We start from the raw sequence: 25,110 nt of genomic DNA, 5'->3' as shown, positions 1-25,110 counted from the left end.
CCCCGATCAGGCCCCACAAACTTGAGCTGCCTGGCAGATGGTGCCATCTGGCGTGTGCAACCAGGCGAGCAAAGAGCTAACAGGTGTGTTCCACGTCATCGAGAGAGGAATGGAATGGCGATATTAGTTGGGCCTACAAATGCGTCGGCATCGCAGCTGTCATTTTCCGACAGCTTCGAGCATTTGTGCACGTGGCACGGTAAGTCACACAAGATATATTTCCGAGGGAGTCACCTTTCCCCTGCCGTCTGCTCTTCGCCGCTTTCGCAGCTTTCATACTACGCGCTGGCGGGACCGGCCATGCCTTGCATATTTCCGGTTTTGTCCCCCTTATACGTCACGCGAAAGCAGGTGCTCGTTGGGTTTCGGTTCGGTGTTGCGCTTTTTTGCTTATTTATTATTAATCTCCAATTTGCTGAGTATTTCTGCTATCGGGCCCGTGACAGGAGCGTCTCAGGAACATAAAAGCACCATTACTTTGACATGGCAAAAAAATCGCCGAAGTTGGCCTTTAAGTCATGTTAAAGAGACAGGGCGTGCAAACACGGAGACGAGACACCACAAACGCCGACTAGCACTGAAAAGGTGCACGATGGCGGAAAAGAAGGAAGACACGAAAACTTATCTGCACATGCCCAGGCAAGAGGCGATGCCTATGAATCAGACGCGCGTGGTGGTCTACGTATATAGGAGGTAACTTTGAGGTATTTGATTTGTTCTTTACGCAAGTTAATTGACTGTTGGCTCACGGTATAGCCAGTATAGGCATGTCAATGCCTTAAGTCTTCTCTCACCAAGTCGTGTGAGCACAACACGAATACCAGCTTTAACGCAAAGGTTACGCATCCTTTAGATGTATGTTATCCTCGCGTTGCAGCGGCCACTGTTGCCAAACGTTTAAAGAAGTCCTTTTTGTTAATTGTCCGAGCAAAGTTTCAGAAAGCGATAGTAATAAGCGTGTCGTAGGTATTCCTTAGATGAACTGCACATCTCACAGGACGAAGAAAGTTGGAGGTAGATATGGCGTTAATGTTTTTACGGCTGCCAATAAGCTAGGTAAGATCTGTGCCGCTGTGCAAAGAAAAAAATGAGCGAGTAATAGAGAAGAGGCGCACTGACATTTCTATCATAAAACATACCAAGAACATCGCTGAGTGCCGTACATGTGTGGTGTATACGATACCCTTTTTCTGCGGCCGCTTCTACGTAGTACAGACGGCTCACTGTGTTAACAGGAGATTAATGGAACATAATCGCCCGCTCACGCTAGAGGCACGGCGGCTCTCCTTGCGTCGTTTGCCGTTCTCAGGCCGCCGTGCGCAGGCGGTTTTGCTCGCGCACGTCAGCCGTTCTTTGCCGCTCGGAGAGTGGGTCCGAGACCCATTTTCACGGCGTTCTCCGGCTGCCGGAGAGCGACGTGGCCAATACGGAGCAGTTACATCAGCTTTCCGCGTTGTATGCGTCTTCCGCGGGACGCTTCGAGCTGCTTGCTTCTTGCTCCGCGCTTTTCACGCGATAGACGTGCGGATGTCGTCCGTATCGTTGCCAGGCATGCTTCTAGCAGCCAATAGAGCGTTTTAATCTGTCTGGTATTCAGAAGAGCGTAGAGTAAAACCAAATAACGTGTCCCCAAGCTGGCGCCAGGTCAAGTGACGACAGCTATGGATGATTAGAAACAGCTAATAAACGCGAATTCTATGTCCTCCGAGATTTCGGAAGCGCCCATCTCCACTATCTAGGCTTACAGCATCAATTATATGTGTATGGCTCTCAAAAACGGTGTCGAATCGGCACGAATATTTTGCTGTCGAAGCTTAAGGATATGAATCTGACTAAAGCAAATGGAAGCATCAGTTCGGAGCTTACAAGCTACAGAGCGCACGGCGGCCACTTGATAGATTTGAAGTGGACGACAACTGCTTTTGGCAGTGCGGCAATGTTTTCGGAGGCGCGAATGCCTCGCCGGCGAAGCTTGCCGTGCACGTTGGACAGCTCTCGCGCGGACGGCGGCGGCCGACGTTCTACGGTACCGCGCCAGGCTTGCCGCTAGCGTGAGCGGACCATAAGAGATCGCTAACCGGAGGACCAGCATCTAATCTTTCTTTACATTGTCGAGAGTGTAGGTGCACGCCGAATTTCGATGATTGCGCAGTTTTGTACAGGCACAGCAATGAAGAAACGCGTCTCATGGTTGAGACCTGGCATGTCAATTTAGTGGTAGCATATGCGTGAGACAACCGTCGATTAACTTGCATAAAGAAGAACTCAAATACCTAAATACCTCAACAGTTATCTCTTACGTAGACCACCACGCGTGCCGGATTGACAGGAATCGCCTCTTGCCTGGGCATGCGCAGATAAGTTTTTCTGTCTACCTCCTTTTCAGCCATTGTGCACCTTTTCAGTCGTTAGTAGGCGTTTGTGGTGTCTTGACGTCTTTCTTGTGTCCGTGTTTCACGCCCTGTCTATTAAACATGAACACCTATGACTAGCTCAGGGGTGCTATTCTGGACACTGTTAAATTCCACCATATTGTCAAATTTCGTAATGGAGCCATTTTAAGCGAATCAGAAAGGCCGTAGCAGCCCTCTGGACCAATCATAATTGACTAATGGCGGAATTTAACAGCATGGCGGAATTCGACAATGTCCAGAATAGCACCCCTGGTGTCCGTTATTCTGCATAAAGGTGTGGTGCCATCATATAGTTGTGGCTGGCGCGTTCTTTGTTGCAAACATTTCTTGATTGCTCCAGGAAGCATGGTACACTCTCCAAGATCCATGTATTCGCGATAAATAATTTAATATTGGCTTATTTAGGTGAACGAATTTCGGTTTCGGTTTCTGAGCGGCCAATTGCACACTGACGGCACTGTGTAGGAAGCTTGAACACGCGGTCCTGTGACGCACTCAGCGCTGCATCGTCTTCTCTTGCACACACACGCGAGCAACCGTTCGAATGCCTTGAAACCCTACCTTGAACACTCACTACAATTTGTTGTTAGAGAATACTAGCGTGTACGATATTCCGGTATATGCAGAGACGTTTCCGGAGTACCGAGTTACCGGACGATGGTATGTATATATATATATATATATATATACACATGTTAATGGGTACTCATCTGGGTACTCATCTGGGTTGTTAATGGGTACTCATCTCGAAAGGTGGCCCCATAAGGTCGGCAAAGACCCCTGGGCGCACCTTAACCCACACACAGCCTTGTGAAATAGTTGAGCATCCGCCTCTGCTGTGGGAGGCAGAGAATTGCTGCCGCCGGTACCTACCGTAAAATAGGGACAAGCGCACTTCCGGCCTGGTGCTCGGCAGAACGAAGTTCAAAGTCGCTTGGGAGGGCACCCACCCTGTGGAAATTGGCGGCATGGGGACCGCCAGACCTAAAAATTAAGGTCACCCTCTTTTATAACCGCAGCGGTGGGCTACATGGTTGAGCGTCCCTTCCAATGCTGAGGTACCGGGTTCGATTCCCAGTGCCGACCGGGAAACCACCGGTTGTTCTAAAGGGGTAGAGGAGTACACCTACCTGGCGCTCGGTTGTTATGGGTACTCATCTCGAAAGGTGGCCCCATAAGGTCGGCAAAGACCCCTGGGCGCACCTTAACCCACCACAGCCTTGGTGAAATAGTTGAGCATCCGCCTCTGCTGTGGGAGGCAGAGAAGTGCTGCCGCCGGGTACCTACCGGTAAAATAGGGACAAGCGCACTTCCGGCCTGGTGCTCGTCAGAACCGAAGTTCAAAGTCGCTTGGGAGGGCACCCACCCTGTGGGAAATTGGCGGCATGGGACCGCCAGACCTAAAAATTAAGGTCACCCTCTTTACCGCAGCGGTGGCTACATGTTTGAGCGTCCGCTTCCAATGCGGGAGGTACCGGGTTCGATTCCCAGTGCCGACCGGGAACCCACCGGTTTTTTCCTAATGGGGTAGAGGAGTACACCGACCTGGCGCTCGGTTGTTTCTGGGTACTCATCTCGAAAGGTGGCCCCATAAGGTTCTGCAAAGACCCCTGGGCGCACCTTAACCCACCACAGCCTTGGTGAAATAGTTGAGCATCCGCCTCTGCTGTGGGAGACAGAGAATTGCTGTCGCCGGGTACCTACCGGTAAAATAGGGACAAGCGCACTTCCGGCCTGGTGCTCGGCAGAACGAAGTTCAAAGTCGCTTGGGAGGGCACCCACCCTGTGGGAAATTGGCGGCATGGGACCGCCAGACCTAAAAATAAGGTCACCCTCTTTACCGCAGCGGTGGCTACATGGTTGAGCGTTCCGCTTCCAATGCGGGAGGTACCTGGTTCGATTCCCAGTGCCGACCGGGAACCCACCGGTTTTTCTAAAGGGGTAGAGGAGTACACCTACCTGGCGCTCGGTTGTTAATGGGTACTCATCTCGAAAGGTGGCCCCATAAGGTTCTGCAAAGACCCCTGGGCGCACCTTAACCCACCACAGCCTTGGTGAAATAGTTGAGCATCCGCCTCTGCTGTGGGAGGCAGAGAATTGCTGCCGCCGGGTACCATACCGGTAAAATATGGACAAGCGCACTTCCGGCCTGTGCTCGGCAGAACGAAGTTCAAAGTCGCTTGGGAGGGCACCCACCCTGTGGGAAATTGGCGGCATGGGACCGCCAGACCTAAAAATTAAGGTCACCCTCTCTTTTTTATATATATATATATATATATATATATATAATATATATATATATATATATAATATATATATATATATAATCTATATATATATATAATATAATATTAGGCTTAACTGTGGAAGAGTAACTTCGGTTGCCGCAAGGTTATAAGTATAAAAGTATATGCGCCTTCATAAAAAACAACTGTTTATTGTGTATACGTTTCGACGGGAGCCCCGTCTTCTTCGTCTTGAAGAAGACGGGGATATATATACGGGGAAGACGGGGATATATATATATATATATATATATAAGTGAGAGAGAGGCGCGAACTTCATTCGAATTTATTTAATTGTTATTTTTCATATACAGAGACAGAATTTGGTTAGCAGTGTTTAATGACATTATAGAAAAAGTACAGTCAGTTCTACGTAGCTTACACTGGGACAACCACACATATACGTGTTATGCATGTCATAGTATCGCAAGCAACACTTTTTATATATTGCCCACACTACTTTATGCATGAATACAATCATGTCGATGGTGGCTTCCCCAATAGGGTAGATTTGTATCATTCAATATAATTTCGTTAACGTCTAGACGCTGCTCGCTAATAATTGCGTTTTTTTAGTGTAGGCAACAGTGACTGAACATTTTCTTTTCCGTAATTAGTACTACACTTTCTTGCACATATTCAGGTTTGCGTATTTTATATTTTGTCTTGTTTGCTCATAGTCGAAATAGTATTTCTAGCGCATTGTTATTATTACTATTATTATATCGCTATTGTTGTTAACTTATCAACCACAAGTTTTAAAACCGAAGAATTTGTGGTATTAGGGGCGTAGTGCATTCTTTATACTCGTGGTATTTGTATTCGCAACTTTGCTTGGAAGGCCTCCGGCCCCTCCATGTAAATATGCCTATGCAAACGGTGTGAGCACAAATTTTCTTTGAAAAAATATGGGTGAATATAATGTTAAACTACCCCGCATTATGTCCTGCCGCATTGGTCGTTAGCTGCTTATCACTGGTCAAATTTTCTTAGTCATGCTCACAGCGCGTGCTCGTAACGCGATGCAATAAACTACTCCAAAATAACCCATCGCGTAATGGCCACTCATGCACGACTACATGAAAAAAATAAGAGCATACACTATTTTCAATACGGCATATTTCTGGCCATTGGTTCTTCGCCATTCGTGGAAAAGTTTCGGTGTGACATGAAAAATCGCGTGCTAGTTACGCGACGTCACAAATCTGTGAAATCTCGCGGTTTTAAAATGACGTGTGCACACTAAACATCGCATTACTATGCTGAACAATAACTAAACATTTTTGCAAAAGCCGGACAGTGTCTCATTCTCAATGTAATTCAGGAAGGCTACCCGCCCATCACATCGGCAGCGGCTACTAATAGTAGCTGGTGAGATAGACTCATATGAGTATAATAAATATTTTCAATTGTAGTATAGCGATGTCGAGCTGTTTGTGCTTGTATACAACTCTGTGAACTCAACCTTGCTGAGAGAGAGGGAGGGAGGGAGAGAAATAAACAGCGCTGCTCATGTGTGCTTCTTAGCCGTCCGAGTGATTTGCCCCGTACACGTCAATTCGAGATGACTCAAGACGAACTAGCCCGGCTGTCAATTCAGTCTCCTTAGTCCAGAAAACCGTGGACTCTGAGCATTTCCCTGGTCCGGTAGATCAAATTGTGGGACAAGCTTGAAAGCTGGGCTTACCAATGTACCCGTGTCCATTGCCTTATTCCTTGCCTTGTTCCAAGCCGCCGCGATCGCTGCAAGCTACATTATGATAAGCAAGGCGAAGAAGGTTAATCGGGAACTAAAGCGGAAACCTTGTTTAGCTCCTCCAATGCGGCCCAACTAAAGCTCTCAGAACTTCCGCATACTCATAAACTCATAGTAAATTGTATATAGAGCAACGGTGATGCTATTCCTTTCCGATTAAAGAAAATGAAGTTCCTCAATCTGGAAGAGCGTTTGATCGGCCCATAGAGTGTTTACTGGTTCCTGCCCGTATTTGCCTCGTCGATTATGTAAGTTTCAGGCCAGGCAGAGCAGGATAAAATTATGACAGAGGGCTCTTACGTTAATAGAGCCCCTACTCAGCGGCAGCTTTCTCTTTAATGCTGTAGCGCAAAGCCCGAAAGCGTCGCATAGGCGGCCTGCACCGCAAATAACCTACAATGCGTAGTCGTGAGACACGGAAGACCATCTCCACAGCAGGAGCGCAGGACGAATTTCATTATATAATTAAGTAATTGCTGTATAGAATGAACACTTCGCCCCAATTTATGGTTTCCCAGTGTGCATTCGATAGTTGGGGGGGGGGGGGCTCCGCCCCCACCTTTTTTCAGCGGGAGGGTGGGGGCTAGCGCCCCCCTGATTGACTATGGCGAAAAGAATGTTTTAGAAGGCAGCGTCTTTGGAACTACGCCGCTGCTGAGAATTTACACCAGCAGAGAAGTAGAATGCATTAGGTTTCTGCAGCAGCAATTCTGTGCTTGCCTGATTCATTTTAGCGCCACCAGGTGGCCTGACCTATCCAACCTCTCGCGTTTACGGCTATGGAAACCCGGTATGCTGAATCAAAGAAGCGTGCGAACCAACTAAACTTCTCTAAATTCGCTGTTACCTTATTGCGCACCACTTTGAGGACGAAGACTGAACCACACGAACTCAGTCTTCGTCCTCAAAGTGGTGCGCAATAAGGTAACAATGAATAGATATCAACTGGCCCAAGCAAGTACCCTAATTTCTCCTTCGCAGGTTCGGGTGACGATGCGAAGCACATTGCGAAATGCGAGCAAACTTGGCTACTTCGACAAAAACTAAAAAAAAATTAACGAATTTTGTAGCCGACGCTCGCTTGGCTTGTCCGGTGCAGCGGAGCTGTGGGTGACCGCTCATTGCACGTCACTCTAATGTGGCGTGACGTCACTAAGACTTTCTTTACGCTTCCTACACAGTGACGTCGGTGTCAGTCGCGCTAGTGATGGGTCTGGAGCGCGAGAATTAGCATGTCGGCACACTTTGGAGGCGAATTAAAATATATTATAAACGTTTGCCGTGTCCAACGCTTCGTGCTGACGGTCTTTGCATACAGAGGAAGCCTACAGCAGGCTCTTTTTAGCCTCAAAAGTTTGTGAAACCACCCCTTTAAGTTTCTAAATATGATTTATTCATAATGAGCCAACCCGCTTCTCAACGCATATTGTCAATCTTGATTCGTGTTAAAAAGTGGAAAATCGAACGGGGCATAAAGAGAACAAAGCACAAACGCGGTCTGCCTCTACTGTTCCATCATCTCGCTATATTTACTGCTGCTGACATGGACGTATATTCGAGAGGTTCTCATCTAATTGAAAAAGTATGTTAGTGGTATCGGTGTAATTGTAGAGAAGGCGACTCTGACATTTTTATTAGGAATGTCTATAAACGATAATACAAATAGATATATAATTTATTTATTACAAATATGTGATTTTCTTAATTGTATCACTGTGATCGAATGCTACGTCTTTTTCTGCAAGGCAGTGCTTTTTTTCATCTTTAGTTCGATGTTTTTATGTAAATGCTATTTCATGACTCTGAGTAACTATTGTACTCTGTTAAGTTCGTGTTTTGTAATAGTTCTCATTTGTTATCATTGTAATAACAATTACGACACCTAATTAGAGGGTTGTGGTTTCGATTCACACCGGTGGCCAGTAGTTTTTTTCGTCCACCTTACTTCGTTTCCATTTAGTTCATACTTACTAAGCTTAAACAAATGACCCCTGTCCTTTCCTTGGCTTCATTAGGTTAAAGGATGGGTGTTGTACGTCGGTACGTCAATAAGGCGAATTGCTTTCTAAAACCATACGCGTATTCGCTTACAGTAACAGTAACTGCGGATGGTTTTCTGCACATTTTTTGCCTTTCATTCGAACGCAGACATGGAGTGATGCAACGTTTTCGGTGCTGTCGGGGCTCGCCGTTGGTGTTGGGCAGCTCCAGACCATGGCGTCCTACAATATTTTCGACACGTACTCGCTACAGTGGTGGGTATATTTTTTATTGATTTATTTATTTCAAGGCACCTTACAGGCCCCATGGGGGTCATTGAGCAAGGCGGGGCAATACACAAAAGATATGTGCATATACATATGAAATTGAAAAAAAAAATACAAAAGAAACAATTGCAAAATAGTAAGTCAAACAGAAAGGATTAAAGTTCAACATGTAGTACAAAAGATACACGCACGGGAACAGTGAACAAAACAGCGCAATTCTTGCGCACAAGAAACGGAGGGGCTACAAAGCACAATCTTCGCGTACGTAGCTGTGACAATCTTAAACGAATTCATATAAAAAATACGTTTGCAACGGAGCTCGAAAAATGACAGAAATGAAAGATACTACCAACCAACGTAAAAAAAAAGAAAACGATACATTTCTTGGTAGCAATACAGCACGGTGCATTTCCTGCGCGAAGAAAAAGAAAAGAGACAAGAAGCGGCATAACTGCCGGACAGATCAAGCTTATCTGACGTCATATATAACGTAACATATGAACAGATGAAGAGATTTATTATGATGATAAGTGTAGGTTCAAAAGTTGTCAAAATTCATATTTGCATTACGATACGGTATCTGCTCGCTGAAGTTTGGCCCGGCTTGTTCAGATGCACATTCACGCGCAGAAGAAAACAAATGAATGCTTCTTGGTAAACGACAAGCACGCACTCAGCAATGAAGGCAAAAGAAAACATAAATACAGCACGGACGCTTGTGTTGCGCCTGAACGTTTTTCGCACATTTTAAGTTTTGAATTCTCTTGAATGTTCCTTAATTGGAGAAACACAGCAGAGGCGTTTTTCTTACAGTGGGTGCAGTCAGGCTGATGATGATTTTCTTGAGAATAAAGTGCGGCATATCCCACGTACTGTGGGAATCAATGTTATGCGAAGCAGTCAGCAAGGAAACGGCTATGGCGCAATGCTTGACTTGGAGCCTAGTGTTACGAGGTGGGCGTACGTGGGCATTTAGTCGGGTCATGCATGCTGAGATATTCTAGCTGAATAAATGACTGCAATGACACGTCATTTAGGCCATTGATTTCATGGTATATGAGGTATGCAAATCATTTCAATTAGGCCGTAACGTTATTCATGTCTTGACATGTAATTTATTAGCGCGTGTTTGCGCACATGCACATACCGAGATATACCACGTTAAGTAAAAGACCACGACAGCTTCACCACATATTGATCGTGCCATTTGTGACATTCATGTCATTATATGCTAGATGATTTGCATGTCATGCCAATTATGCCATCACCTGTCATTAATGTTTTAGATAGATAGATAGATAGATAGATAGATAGATAGATAGGATAGATAGATAGATAGATAGATAGATAGATAGATAGATAGATAGATAGATAGATAGATAGATAGATAGATAGATAGATAGATAGATAGATAGATAGATAGATAGATAGATAGATTCTTAGTGTCCCTGCTTCGCCAAGAAATGCTTTGCATTTAAAAACAGGCATTAGTGTATGGCTTTGATGTGTTCAAATCAGGGCCCACGAACTGAAGGCAGAAATCTGTAGTAAAGGGCCGTATTAATACTTCTGCAACAAGAAGAACAAAACTTATTTTTAGGGAAGGGGTAGAAAAAGGGGGATTCAGGAGCATCTTAGGTGGGGTCCCAAGTCCAGGGTCCCACTGGCTTCCGCCGCTCGCCTAACGTGACGCAGAAGCGCTAACTGCACTTCTGGGTACGAGCTGGCGAGTTTTGCCTCCCAATGCCCCAAGCTGTTTACAAAGTTGTTGCATAAGAATTATTTTAAGTTGTCTGGCTTTCGGCCACACTCCCATGAGATGTGGTATAAAGTTCGCAAACCACCGCACCACGGACAAGCGTCATGGTACAACGTTGGATATATTTTGCTTAGCCGCCATAAATTTAAAAATACTCCCAGTCTGTACCTTGCGGAGGTCCGTAGCGTCTTCCCCTTCTAGGGATTTATGGGGGCCGCTATATTTTTGTCGTGTGCTCCGCCAGTGAATGTCTTTTGGCGCCATTAAGTGGGGCTCGATTGTGGGAGGCTGACGCTCCGCTCGGTTTGTCAGAGCTCTCTCATTCCCTTCCGGACCGGCGTGTGCTGGGCACCAGATTACGCGCGGTGTCTCTTGGTTGAGCTCTGTCCCATCGATTTAATGATTTCTTTGTCTTTTGCCATAGCCTTGGCAAGTAGAGAGCAAGTGCATAGAGAGGAGCAGCAATAAATTATGGTCTCAGACCCCCAAGAAGCGTGTCGACATATATGAACGGACGCTTGCTGGCAACAAGAAATCTGTGACAAGATATGCCTTAAACACATTGCTAGGACAATATACAGTATGCTGTCATGCAATAATCGTGACAGTGTCTTCTCTATAAAGGGTGCCCCATATAACTCTAGCCAGAGTTTAAACATATGCCGCCGCACTTTATGAAGGCACGGCCAAATGCATGTTGCTCACTATTTCATGGACTGTGTTCTGCTTAATTTGGTAAGATCCATTATTGAACTTCTAAAGCAATGGAGCTGGGCAAAGAAATTCAAATAAAAAGTTGTAGATCAGTTTTGCAAAACGACCTATGGGACAGTTTTTAGCTATTTATCTATTAAATATTCGTGTTTTTCCGCTTACTGCAAATGTCCGCGACATAAAAAAAATACCAAAGACATGCCAGCTTGCGCGCCATATTGCAGTGCTACCTAACGTTGTGCGTGCAAACAATATGCTTCCCTCGCCACGGTTCATCAGTGATAAGCAGACGCAGCGGTTATCGCTTGAGCGACATCTCGCAACAAGTTCGTCATTGCATAACTACCACCGTCGTCGCGGTCCTGTCGCCTTTTAAGCCGCACTACACGTGCCCGAATACTATTGTCGTTTGCAGGGAGCACTTCAATTACTATGGGTATGCCACGTGGTATCTTTTTCTTGTTTCGCGGGCATCTGCAGGACGCACTTCTGGCTCCGAAGCAGAAACACATCAACACTTAATAGAGAGAAACTTAGAAACTGTCTAGGCGAACGTTTTACGAACCGATTCCCAACTTTGTAATTGGAATTTTTTGCACGGCTTCGTTGCTTTAGAAGGTAATTAATCAGTGTTACCTAATTAGGAAGTCAAACAGAGAACAAAAATAGTGTGACGTACTTCATGTAATAGTCGGCAACATGCATTCGGTTGCGCTGTCATTAAGTGTGTCGGCATAGTTTTAAGCTGTGGCTGGAATTAGCTGGGGCAACAGGAATATGGCTTATGTAATGTACTGTCGCCATAGCTGCAACCAAAAAACTACAGTAAAACCTCGGTGATACGAATCTCGCGGAATCTCCAAAAATATTCGTATCATCCGAAATTTGTATCACCAGAAAGTATGGAAAATTAGCATGCGACAAGAAAAAGCTGGCGTACATTTTCAGTTATTGTTTTTCAGGGCTGCAGCAGAGCCACGAACAGCTCTCAATGATTACCACTGAGGTTTTTGGACGTCAGAGATCATACCTGCACTCGTAAATATACGGCCCGTACGCTTGTGTGTAATTATTGAACCAGGTGTGTTGATACCCGCGACAGCTAGTAGCGCCTTCCAAATCTCAGTATGCTTTTTCGCATGACAACAGAGTGACAACAGAGTAGTGCGGCTAAAGTGACTTAAGGAGCGGTTTGACGCGATATATGAAGGCCAGAAAACTTCAGAACTGCGGTCCTATGTTATTATTTTCTTATCGGGGTGGTGTTGGGGACGTTTTTCGAGAGATGTTTTTCTAGTGATTCTTCTTTCGATCCTCGTCCGCCTTTCATGGGACGTCTGATGCACGAGGACATGACTTGTAGCTAAACGCGAAAACAGATGGCGGCACATTAGGGCCTCCAAGATTCGCGCACACAATCTCGGAGGCTACGACGCGTCACTGAATGTTTATTGTGACCATTCCGTAAGAGAAGTATTTTTGTACACCGTGATTCTGATGAATTGGGGGCGCGGCGAGCATGCCCGCGCTTGCGTTTCTGCGCCCGAACGTGCTTGGCGCGTCTTCCACGACAGCGCGGACAGCACCTCTTCGTACCTGCGCGGTAGCGTACGTTCGTATCAAATGTCGCGTAGTGAAAATCTGTTCGCAACAACCGTACTCCATTACATTGCAGGCCAATGGGCCTTGGCCGGGAACAAAGAAAAATTTGTGTCACAACCAAATTCGTATGAGCCGTGATCGTATCACCGAGGTTTCACTGTATATTTTTTGAAAGTGACCCTGCTGTAAATTTTTCTGAAGTGATCCCCTAAAGGCAGGAAGAGCAGCCAGTGGGGGATTTTGCACAGTAGTTGCAGGAAAGTTTTGCTGTCGACGATTATCGCAACCGTGGTGATGATTATGGCCTCGCTACTGCAGTACTTGGCCGCCCCCTCCCAGCTGACTCTTATGATTAAGCCTCTCAATGGCAAACAAACTCTCTAGTGAAGCTAAACTGGCGGAGGTACTGGAGGATTTAGCAGACCTTGACCTAGATATCATTGCCCTTAGTGAGATAAGAAGATTTGGGAGGTATATACTGTGCTGACTAATTGGCGCGTCTTCTGCTACTTGAATCACTGGAAAAATAGAGTATGGCGTTCGGTGTTGTTTCACGAAGACGTCGCAGGTGACATTGGCCAATTCTACAGTATCAATGAAATGTTAGTAAACGTAGTGATAAAAATAGATAGGAGATGTAAGCTGAAGGTAAGCCAAGTGCACGCTCCAACATCCTGCCACAAAGACGACATAGTAGTACAGATTTATAAGGCTTTTATTTACCATTGAAAAAGTGTGAACCCAGTACACCATAGTCATAGTAATAGGGAAGAAGGCAAGAAGGAGAACGAGCATTCAGAACTATGGTATCGACACTAGAATAGCAGAGGCGAGGTGTTAGCAGCAAAAGTAGGCGCCTTACAATAAACACGTTCTCCCAAATGCATGAAAATGCGAAGTGAACGTGAGAAAGCCCTAGCCCTACGGCTAACAAAAAAAAAGAATTTATAATGTGTGGGGATCCGAGCATACCACAGGATATAAAATTAGTAGGCAAGATACCGTGACGTATCACAGGCTTGTGAGAGCGAGTATCGCCCGCAGCCTTAAGAGAACGCCAACAAAATCAATAAGGAACAAACCAGCCTATATGGAATAGCAGCAATAAGCACAAGAATTTGATAACACTCTTGAAAACGACTGCGAAGGGTTAGAAGAAGAAAATGAAGACAAAGAGGGAATTTTCGAAACTGGATTTTCGTAGCAGCAATTGAAGTTAGATGATATGCACAAAGACAAGAAGCAAGCAAGCCCTTTAAACCTCAAAAGATTTATTAAGAAACTACCACAGATAAAATAATTGCCCATAGGGATAAAATAGAACTTGTCCAACTATTGAAGCTGAGCAACCAGAAGAAACTCGGGGAAATGCGGAATTATAGCAACAAAGAGGTACAGGTACCGGCTTAAAAAGTCGACAGTGTAAAAGCAGTTGAAGGGAAACTCTGTATTGGAAGGACCACTATGCATGCGATAAGAGATAATCAGATCAAAGTTAGCAATTTAAATTACACAGTAAAAGTGGTAGAACACTTGTATTGTGAAATGTGCATCTACAACCTCCAACGTTCTCCAACCTTGAGTGAAATCAAAGTCGCTCCAATTACATGTATAGTTACCGATGAGGTTAGAAAAGCCGTACGAGGCATGCCCCACGGTAAGGCGGCCGGAGAAAACCGCATACCAACCAATTTGGACAAAGCTGTAGGACATATTTGATTTAGATAACTAGGGTTAAACACGAATATACTGAAGACAAAGATAGTGCGCGGCAGACTCCCTTGGTGGAAAATAACGGTTCACGAGTATAGCAGTCAGCCCGAATCTGTGGAAGAGTATGTATATTTAGGTCAGTTACTAAGAGCGCAACCATACCATCTAAAGGGACACCGAAGGATAACGATGGGCGCAAGCGCATACGACAGACTTCCCAAATCATAACGTCCGACTTAGCACGGTCCCTAAAGTAGAAAGTGTACAAACATTGCTTTCTACCAGTACTGAAATACGGGCAGTCACTTGGAGGACAGCAAACACGAGAAGAAACTAAGGCCCACTCAGCGCGAGGTGGAACGAAAAGTGACAGGTACAAAAGTGACAAGGAAAGGAAGTGACAAGTGACAAGGAAAGGAAGTCGATCAGAGAATAAAGAAGGGTACAGGATATCGTTTTCGTATTTAAGAAAAATATGTACCTGGGCGGGTCACGCAGTGCGTAGGACAGACAACCGATAAGCATAGACAACTGGGCTAGTTGGTTGTGAATCGCGTCGTGAAAGACATTCCAGCGCATCAGAACACAGAGACTCTTGCAGTAAAACTGATAGCTTGACGAGTTGGTATGAATTCATGTTTAAAATTTTTTGTAGCGCGCACGAAAGGCTGGGACACACAGAAACAAGGTACAAACGCAGCATGAACACACGCCTAAAAGAACGTGAAAGTTCTCTGGGGAAAGAAACCTTTTCGCGCTTGTTCAATCATTGCAAATCATGTCATTGTAATCCTGTTTTCAGTGACGCAGACATTTTGTTTAGGGGTGCGCAAATAGTGAAATTTCATCTCGAATCGAATTCGAATCGAATAGTCTCGAATATTGGCAAAAAACTATCGAATGTCGAATCTAATATCGAGTGAAAATATTTTATTGAAAATTGAAGAAAAAAACAAAGAAATGAAATCTGCTCATGTCCTCGATTGCCTAACGCCGCGAGTGACGGCTACTGAAAGACTACAAATTGTCATGCAGAAACACAAGCTGTTCCATATGACCTGGCTTTAGGCTCTCTCGCCGTGATGTTGCGGTGTTTCCTGCAGTTGAAAACATGCGCTCACTTGGCACCTCAGTAGCAGGAATGGGAAGGTATCGCAAAGCAATTTTGGTGATACCTGGATAAAGTGCAGCTCTATGCTCTTTCCAGTATTTCGAAGGGTCATCCTTTTTGGGATCAGGGACTCATTGAAGTATTTTTAACCTCTTCACTATAAGGTCTGAGCTCAGTGTGCTGTTTATTTTTTTACGCTAGCAATTCGACAGTTTCTCAGACTGTTCCCTGGCCTTCTTTGCTGGAGCCATGACGTGCGGAAATGACGTAATCGCATTTAAAATAAACATGCGTTCGCCTTTGAACCAGCATATCGGCGAAAGTTATAACGAAAGGCCTACTGTATCTACGTTAGGGTTAGTTTTAGCCACCCCGCCCTAACCAAGCTGCACCATTGGCCTTTGTCGTGTTCTGGATATTCGTGGTGTCGAATTATTTGAAACTTCGAGCACTAGATATTCGGAAGTTGAATTGAATTATTCGATTAAGCATTATTCGATTGGAATTCGAAACTCTAATATTCGCACATCCCTAATTTTGTTTGCTCATAGTGATAAACTTACACGTGAAGTCGCGGAAGCGTTTCATATAAGTAGGTGTGGGAAAAAGCGTATCAGTCAACCATCGGTGGCACTTACTGATAAAGAAAGGTCGTTCTTGAATTGTTTAACTTGTTTTATTCTGCCCATATGCCTCATGACTTGCTCCGCGCAAGCCTTGTGATGATTATTTGTGCTTATATGCTTAGTCCCTTTCAAAAAATAAATCAGTTGTGAGTAAGCTCTCGCTTGTACCTTCTTTCTGTGTGTCGCCGTCTTTTGTGCGCACTACAAAAATTTTTAAACATGAACAGGGACTTTTCTTTTCTACTCCGCCCGTGTGCTCTTGCGCGCTCGAAGACGTTCTATGATGCAGACAACCGACGTTATGCGTTAGTGACGGAAGGAATACCAAGGGATGGGAGGCGCAGCCTACGGTGGCAAGAGGTTAGACGGGGGGATAAAAACAGCATTTTGCAGTCATGAAAAGAATCGACTGAAATAGCGTATGGCAGGGTAAATTGGAGATCATTTGGAGAGGCCTGCGTCCTCCACCAGACACAAAGTATGCTAGTAATAATGATGATGATTGTGAATGTGGATGATGATGAAAAGACTGTTGCGCTAAACTATGATTTCTCATCAGTACGAAGTACAGAATGTCGTTTATTTGTTTTCTCAGGGCCTTCTTGTTGCTGCCGCTGGCTATGACAGTGTCGAATCTGCTGGGCTGTGCTCTGGTCTTCGGTGCAAGTGGATATTTGGCTCGACACCTGGGATGTTGCTTCCAGGACTTCGAGACATACGGTAGTGTACACTTGTACTGTCACTTGTGGCTAGTGTAAGACATATTAGGGTTCGAGCTCCCTGCGTAAAGATTTTGCGCACCTGCCAAGGAAGAATTGTTACTTATCTCCACCAAAGAATGTGACTTATGCTTGGAGTATTTCTTGATGGCACTAGACGGTGAAGCATAATGGCTAGAAAAGGAACGGAAATGAAACGTGCAGACACACCAGTGAAGTACGGACGAAGCGAGCACCACCGCCAACCGTTTTTCAAGGCCCTCGAAATTTGCCAGCGGGGAACCAGTGCAGGAGTTTTCGCGGACATGCAGAGCCGCCCTGTTGGGCACGGCCCAAAACACTTGGGCACATAAACAAATACGAGGGGTTGATAACGTGGAACCATGCCACAATGCTAGAAGCTCAAACGTGGAAAGAGAAGCTTGGAGGTCGACGGTTATGTTGCGTTTATGAATGCATAATCGACAAAACATCCTCGACTCCTCTCGCGGCCGCTTTGCGCCGATGTGCATGGATTGGGAGTTGGGCGCCAGGTGTCAGTTTTAGGCGCGCCACCTGGCCAGACCTGGTTTCCCACATACTGCGAACAATGCCTCGAGCACACGCGCATTACAGCGAGACAACGGACACGACCACATGTTGGAAGCCGACGGGCAGTTTTTCTGGTTTTACAAATATCAACAAGGCACGATTGATTAGGATCGAAGTGATATATTTTATGGAAGAGAGACAACGGAATACATTTGTTGTGGAATGAGAGTTTTGCTTGATTATAGAGGCCCTGAACCACTCCTCGGGTTTAGTGAAAAAAGACATCTTACGAGCACCAAACACGGTCATGAACAGTTCAGCCTGTAGCGAAGCGTTCGAACTCAGAAATGGGTCGTCCTCTCGAGCACTTCTAGTGGGTCGTCCTCTTCTCTGAGAGCACGCTCCGGGTGCTGTGAGTCCGCCCTGCCTTGACTGTCACCGTGGTGCATTGTCGCCGAATGCCTGCTAATAAACGTCTTTACAATTCGGTGGAGGTGCTGTGCCCTTAAAACAACTTCGGTCTCCATTCGATGACCCTGGAGTTTAGATCCCGTACCGTGCCAGCTACCATGCCGCAAGACGCCGCCTACGCAAGACGCAAGACGTTTGGGCTGGTGTAATGCGCCCGCGACCTTTGAGCGCATGATGGATACCGTTCTGCGCAACTTGAAATGGCACACGTGCCTGTGCTACCTCGACGACGTCATCGTTTTCGCCCCGGACTTCTCCATGCATCTTCAACGCCTGCGGCGTTTGAGCGACGCCGGGCCACAACTGAACCTACAGAAAGGCCGATTTGCAGCACGGCAGCTGACAATACTAGGCTACGTCGTGCCCAAGGACGGAATTCTCCCTGATCCAGCGAAGCTTCGGGCCGTGATAGAGTTCCCCAAACCTACGTCCGTCGAAGAACTACGCAGTTTCGTAGGACTACGCTCCTACTTTCGGCGCTTCATCTGAAACTTCGCGACTATCATATCGCCGCTGACGAAGCTCCTTGGTAGCAACGGGCCCCTCAATTCGTGGTCGTCAGAGTGCGACGACGCTTTCGCAAACCTCCGTCATTTGTTGACGTCTCCTCCCACACTACGCCACTACGACCCCACGGCCCCTACAGAGGTACACACGGACGCCAGCGGTGTTGGCCTCGGCGCTGTCCTTGGGCCGGCAAATCTGGGTTCCTAGAATATGTCTTGGGATATGCCAGTCGCACGCTTACTAAAGCCGAGACCAGCTACACCGTTACGGAGAAAGAATGCCTGGCAATCATCTGGGCCCTTACGAAGTTCCGACCTTATTTGTATGGTCGCCCATTTGATGTCGTCACCGACCATCATGCACTGTGCTGGTTGTCATTGAAGAATGCCTTAGGCCGCCTCGCCCGTTGGGCACTTCGCCTGCAAGACAGCGACATCCGCGTGCTGTACCGCAACGGACACGAGCATGCTGACGCCGACGCCCTGTCGCGCTCTCCCTTGCCTGACGACAATGCCCACAGCTCAGTGTCTCACTTTGCAGTTTCTTTCATCGACATTCACACCATTGCTACCGAACAGCGCAAGGATCAATAGATTGCCTCACTGATAGACTTGCTGAGTGATACATCGGCCACACCATCCACTCGCGCGTTGCGTCTTCAAGGCCACCATTTCGCCGTTCGCGACGACCTGCTCCACCGACGCAATTACAACGTCGACGGGCGCCAGTGGCTACTAGTAATACCCCGAAGTCTGCGTTCTGACATATGCGAGCCGTTCCGCTCTGATCCGCAGTGTGCACACTCTGGGGTATCGAAAACCTACCACCGCATTCGCCAGCGGTACTTTTGGCGAGGGATGTACCATACGTGCAGAAGTCGTTCGCTCCTGCATCGATTGTCAGCGCCGCAAAACTTCAACGCACCTGTCACCGGCAGGTCTGCAACCTCTACCTTGCCCTGACCGACCGTTTTTGGCGCGTTGGCATCGTCTTATATGGGCCACTTCCTCTGACGTCTGCTGGTAATCGCTGGGCCATCGTCGCTGTAGACCACCTCACGCGATACGCCGAAACCGCCGCCGTCCCAGCGGTTACAGCGCGCGATGTGGCCTCCTTCCTGCTCCACCGATCATGCTGCGTCACGGTCCACACCAGGAGCTTCTGAGTGATCGAGGCCGTGCATTCTTGTTGGAAGTCGTCGAAGCCATTCTCAAAGAGTGCAACGTTGTTCACCGCAAAACTACTGCTTACCACCCGCAGACGAATGGCCTGACCGAACGCTTTAACCGCACGCTCGGCGACATGCTCTCGATGTACGTTGCCACCGACCACACAAATTGGGATGCCATTCAGCCCTTCGTCACTTACGCCTACTATACCGCCCCTCTGAGTACTGGTTTCTCACCCTTTTTCTTATTGTACGGCAGGCACCCGTCGCACACAATCGACACAATCGACACAATCGACACAATCCTTCCCTACAAGCCGTATCGATCTGAATGTGCCTATTTCTGCCACAGCCAGACTTGCTGAGAAGTGTCGCGAGCTCTCCACGACCTTTATTACGCATGACCAAGAGCGGCAGAAGAGCATCTGCGTGAGACCAACACTTCTGCACCCACGTTCCTCCCTGGAGCGCTCGTATGGCTCTCGGTCCCTACCACTGCATCTGGCCTCTCTTCCATACTACTGCCCAATTACGAAGGCCTCTACGTGTCGTCGAACGCACATCCGCGGCCAACTACCTGATCGAACCCATGGAACCATCTGTGCGACATTGTCAACGTGGAGCACCTGAAGCTCTACCATGGCCCGCTCATAGTAACGAGCTGCTAGGTCGCCAGGCGGCTCCCTTTATGTACCCGGGGTAATTGTTACGAAGCCTTCGAGATGAGTAATGGGTTTGCGCTCTCTAGCGCCTTCTAGTGAGTCGTCCTCTTCTCTGACAGCACGCTCCTCGTACTTAGAGTCGGCCCCGCCTTTGACTGTCCGTGTCATGAATCGTCACCGAGTGCCCGCTAACTATAACGTCTTTACAAGGCAAATTTGCACGTACAGTTTACAAGCGGAACGCGAGGTGCCGCTTTCTCTAGCGCGCGCTCTCTCTCTGCGCACACAGGCTCGTCCTCACTCTCTTTGAAGCTTTATTGTCTGCTAGTTCTCATTATTATTGTGTCTAACAAAGAAAAACGAGCCCTTAAAAGTCATCTTCTTTCCTTCATTCATAGCGAGGGTCTCGCTCTGGCAGACTTGATGCTTTCAGGTATTAGCGAGGGATTATTGGTCAGCTGCCGGCTCGTAAAAATATCACGTGCTACGGGACGCCAACAGGCAGAAAAAGAGTGTTCCACACTTGCTGCCATGGCTGCGATCAGCGCCGACTAACACTACTAGGTTTAAATGCACATATATACCCCATAAGGTGTACGGGGGGATGACCGCCGCCGTAGCTCAGTGGTAGCATCGGACGCGTTATTCGAAAGTCGCAGGTTCGGTCCCTGCCGGCGGCAGGTTATCTTTTCGTTCACTTTACTTTCTTCACATTTATATCCTAATTACTGTAAATAACACCTCCTATACTTTCCTTGGCATTATTGCCTGTTAGTTCTCATTGATATTGGTTCTCAAGAAATATTTGGTTCGCATGCTTCGACAATATACTGAAGGTCGAGCCTTATGTCTAGTGTACTTCAAGAGCTGTGGCAGTTCTAAAGCATACTTGATAAAAATGGTGGCCGCGTTGTGCCGCCTTCGTGTTCCCGTTCGTCATCTTCCCGGAGGTGTTGAAGACGATGTCCTGGCCGCGTCTCTGGACCGGTATTCTTCTCGCACTCTTATCATATCAGTTGACACAATGGTGAGTAGGCCCATCATTAGAGCAGTGGTGTGAGGTACTCGCTGCTGCTCTTCTTGATGTTGAAAATGATGAAGTTTAATGCGTAAGCATTCTAGGGCTACTTCGCCTGTAAAACTGCGCCCATACGGTAACTCCGTACGGTACATGGGAATACACGGATTCTTATGTAGGTGTACATGCCAGTGCCGTATCAGAGGAAACAGGACGGGGCCCTCGCGGTGGCTCAGTGGTTACGGTGCTAGGCTGCTGGTCTGAAAGGCGCGGGTTCGATCCCGGCTGCGGCGGTCGCACTTTGATGGGGGCTAAAACGCTTGACGCCCGTGTACTGTGCTATATGTGTTTTTTTTATATCCTGCCTCTTGTAACTGTCCTGCTTGGGCCAGTTCTTGTATGCAGTGTTCAATAAATAATATATAAATAAATATTAAGTGCAAGTTAAAGACCCTAAACAGCATCGACGATGCACCAGCTCTCCCAAATCAAAGTTTTGCTAGAGAACCCCGGGTGGTCAAAATCATCCGCAGCCCATCATTACGACGTCGCTCATAGCTTGGAACCATGTGGGACACTAAACTTCATAAACCACGACCAAAGCAAGGCAGGCAATTGTTGCCGCGAGTAACCATCTCATACGGCCGGTCCAACAAGCAACCAAATCATACAGCCGCTCCAGCAATTAAGCATGTCATATAGCTGGCGCAACAAGTAACGATACTATAAAGGTTGGTTTGGCTAATATCCGCTAAATAATGACTCTTGTTGGCGAATAGCTAGCGTTACCTATGTTGGTTGAATAATGGCGTGCCGCCACCCAAACGATGGTTTTCTGTAAATCAATAATAATAAAAGTCCATTCTCTCTCTCTCTCTTTCGGATTACCTGAGAATTCCTAAGTACGGACGTTCCTTTGTTTTCGTGGAAAGTGTATAGTCAGTCTAATCGTCCAGGTGTAAGACCTTCAGGCAATAGTAACAATTGGGAGTATTACGTGCCAAAACCACCATTGATTATGAGGCACGCCGTGGTGGGGGACTCGGATTACATTTCGACCATCTGGAGATCTTTAACGTGAACCTAAATGTAAGCACGCGAACGTTCTTTGCATCTCTTCCCCTTCGAAATGCGGCCGCCGTGGCCTAGAGTCGAACCCACGCCCTCGACCTTGCAACGCGAAACCCTCCGTGCTAAGCTACTATCACAGCGGGTCAGACTTCAAAGGGAGTGGCGCTCTAATATCGTTGTCTTAGTGGTTTTTTTAAATCGTTTCGTCAAAAACTAGCTGGTTGTTTGTGCTTCTAGAATTCCAATGACCACGAAAGCTCAAAATAAATAAATAAATAAATAAATAAAATAAATAAATGAGAAATTGGACATGGTCCTCTTTTTGCCAGCTCCTGTGCCGCGCTTGCCAAAGAATTCTGGTTGAAGCCGACACTGCGCAACTTGCATCAATGTTCGTGTGCGCAGCGTCTCATCCACCGCTTGCCGTGCGAGATCTTCAACGTGTGCACGGTGATCGCGTGCGCGGAGGACTTGTTCCCGCAAGTGCGCGCCAACAACACCAACATCAACAAGGTGGCCTTCTTCGTGTGCATCGGCATGTTCGTGTCGGGCTTCCCGACCGTCACCCAGGGAGGCACGTACATCGTCAAGCTGCTCGAAGACCACCACCATCCTGGCGTCATGAACCAGTTCATACCGCTTGTCGAGATTGTGTTCGTCATAACATCTACGGTAAGATATCGCCTGCTCATCGTTCGCTGCGCAGGCGCTTCCTTCGGCGCTGTGCTTTTCAAGCGGTCTCATTATATAGATACTGATCAGTGCTTGGATAATATAATAATTATTGGGGTTAACGTCCCAAAACCAAGATATGTTTATGAGAGACGCCGTAGTGGAGGGGCTCGGAAATTTCGGCCACCTGGGATTCTTCAACGTGCAACCTAAATCTAAGTACACGGGCCTCAAGCATTTTCGCCTCCACCGAAAATGCGGCAGCCGCGGCCGGGATTCGATCCCGCGACCTGCAGGGTCAGCAGTCGAGCACCATAACATCTAGCACGTGGGGGGTCAGTGCTTGGACGTTCGCCTGTCAACTGTGAAGAAATATTAAAAGTATGGGGTATTACGTCCCAAATCACGATACGATAACGAGGGACACACGTAGTGGAGGGCTCCGGAAATATTGACCATCTGGCGTTCTTTAACGTGCACCTAAACCAAAGTACACGGCCTCTAGCATTTGCCTCCATCGAAATGCGGCCGCAGTGGCCGGAATTCGATCCCGCTACCATCGGGTCAGCAATCAAGCATCGTAATCACTGGACCACCAGGGTGCGGGACCACCATGTCAGCGAAATCATGGTTGCGAAGGCTAGTACTTTGTGTTTTGCGCTGAGAGGTGATTCTTATTCCAAAATCATTGCTAAGGTAATTTCCGGTCATACTATCCTCAGTTGCTTCCAGCGATCCCTTATAAAAAAATTAGACAGTCTATAGACTGTGCGGATGTGCTAGTGCAATATTTTATCAAAAATGGTGAACCAAAGTTCTTTGATATAAGAGAAGCAGTAAGTCGGAGCCCTATTGGAAGGACTCACAGAAACACCTTGATGAATGATTCAACAAGCAGTTAAGACGCTGTGAATACCCTATAATTTCCGCCTCATACATGGAACTCAGCGAAGTGGCCCACGTTTCTGAGTTCACTATAGGGGGATTGCAATGTCACGGATGATGCGGTAGCAAATAATAAAGGAAACGGCATTCGCAGCGACCGTTTAAAGGAAGTTGATGACGGGGCGAGAAGAACACACGAGCAGCTTACGGAACTTACTGCATGTGTCTTCTGGAGTTTAGAGGATCTGATTTAAACTCATGCTCGAGGAGGGGCCTGATTGTTAAAAAAAAGGAAAAAAAAAAGAGAAGAAGAAGAAGAAACTCCAAGCCAGAGTGGAACACGCAGGGCAGCCACAATGCAAGCTGGAGGTACTCAGAACAAAAAACTGTGGTATATACTGCATACATTTTCCTAGATATAGTGAGCTGTGCTTTGTAATAAAAAAAACTTTTCAAAGATTATGTATTAATAGACTACGGGCACTTTGTTGTTTTGGAGCGGAATGTTCAAGCTTGACAATATCCTGATTTAATACGGCGATCTGGGCGAGTTGGTATATTAACATCTTTGGTTAAACGTGCAGCGCGGCACAGACAAAAGTCGTCCGTTTCTCGTCCTTTGTCTGTGCCGCGCTCCACGTTTACCCGAAGGTGTTGACGATATCGTTGCAAGCAAGAGTCGTTTTGCTGTGATCTTTCGGCGTGTGAATTGATTTCGGACGGGCTACGCATAATATCTTCTCTTCATATTTTACCCGCCTTATAAGCGGACTTTCACATTTTTCGTCACCCAGCTGTGTTGCCGTTATGTCATCAGGTTGTATGACAGCTCACCCAAAATTTACGTCACCAAGTGTGAGCGATCACTGGTACGGCGCTGAGTGCGTCGTTCGATCTTCTTCTGAGTCGATACAACCAAATCGTACCTTTGCTGCCCATATATAGAGCTACTTGCATGGAGAAAATAGCGCACGGAGAAGGAAAAAAATATATAAACGAGGAGGACAACACTTCATGATTATTGCGTGCGTGTGCGCTCGTTTCATCCTGGAAACACGGCAACACATCCAGCTGAATGCGCTTTTACGATACAGAGTGAATATACTGGACAGAAGTCTGCGGTGGGGTAGTTGTTTCCGCGCCCGAACTTTCGGGCTGG

General features: G+C 46.8%; 1 protein-coding gene across 1 annotated transcript in view; it reads right to left on the bottom strand.

Moving 5' to 3' along the window:
* Nucleotides 1-25,110, bottom strand: part of LOC119406645 (sodium- and chloride-dependent glycine transporter 2) — a 91,407-nt gene that overhangs the window by 1,098 nt on the left and 65,199 nt on the right. The gene's annotated exons all lie outside the window — the stretch shown is intronic.

Source organism: Rhipicephalus sanguineus, chromosome 10 (genome assembly GCF_013339695.2).
Source record: "Rhipicephalus sanguineus isolate Rsan-2018 chromosome 10, BIME_Rsan_1.4, whole genome shotgun sequence".
NCBI lineage: Eukaryota > Metazoa > Arthropoda > Arachnida > Ixodida > Ixodidae > Rhipicephalus > Rhipicephalus sanguineus.
The sequence above is the reverse complement of the archived record's forward strand: the minus strand, read 5'-3'. Positions and strand labels throughout refer to the sequence as shown.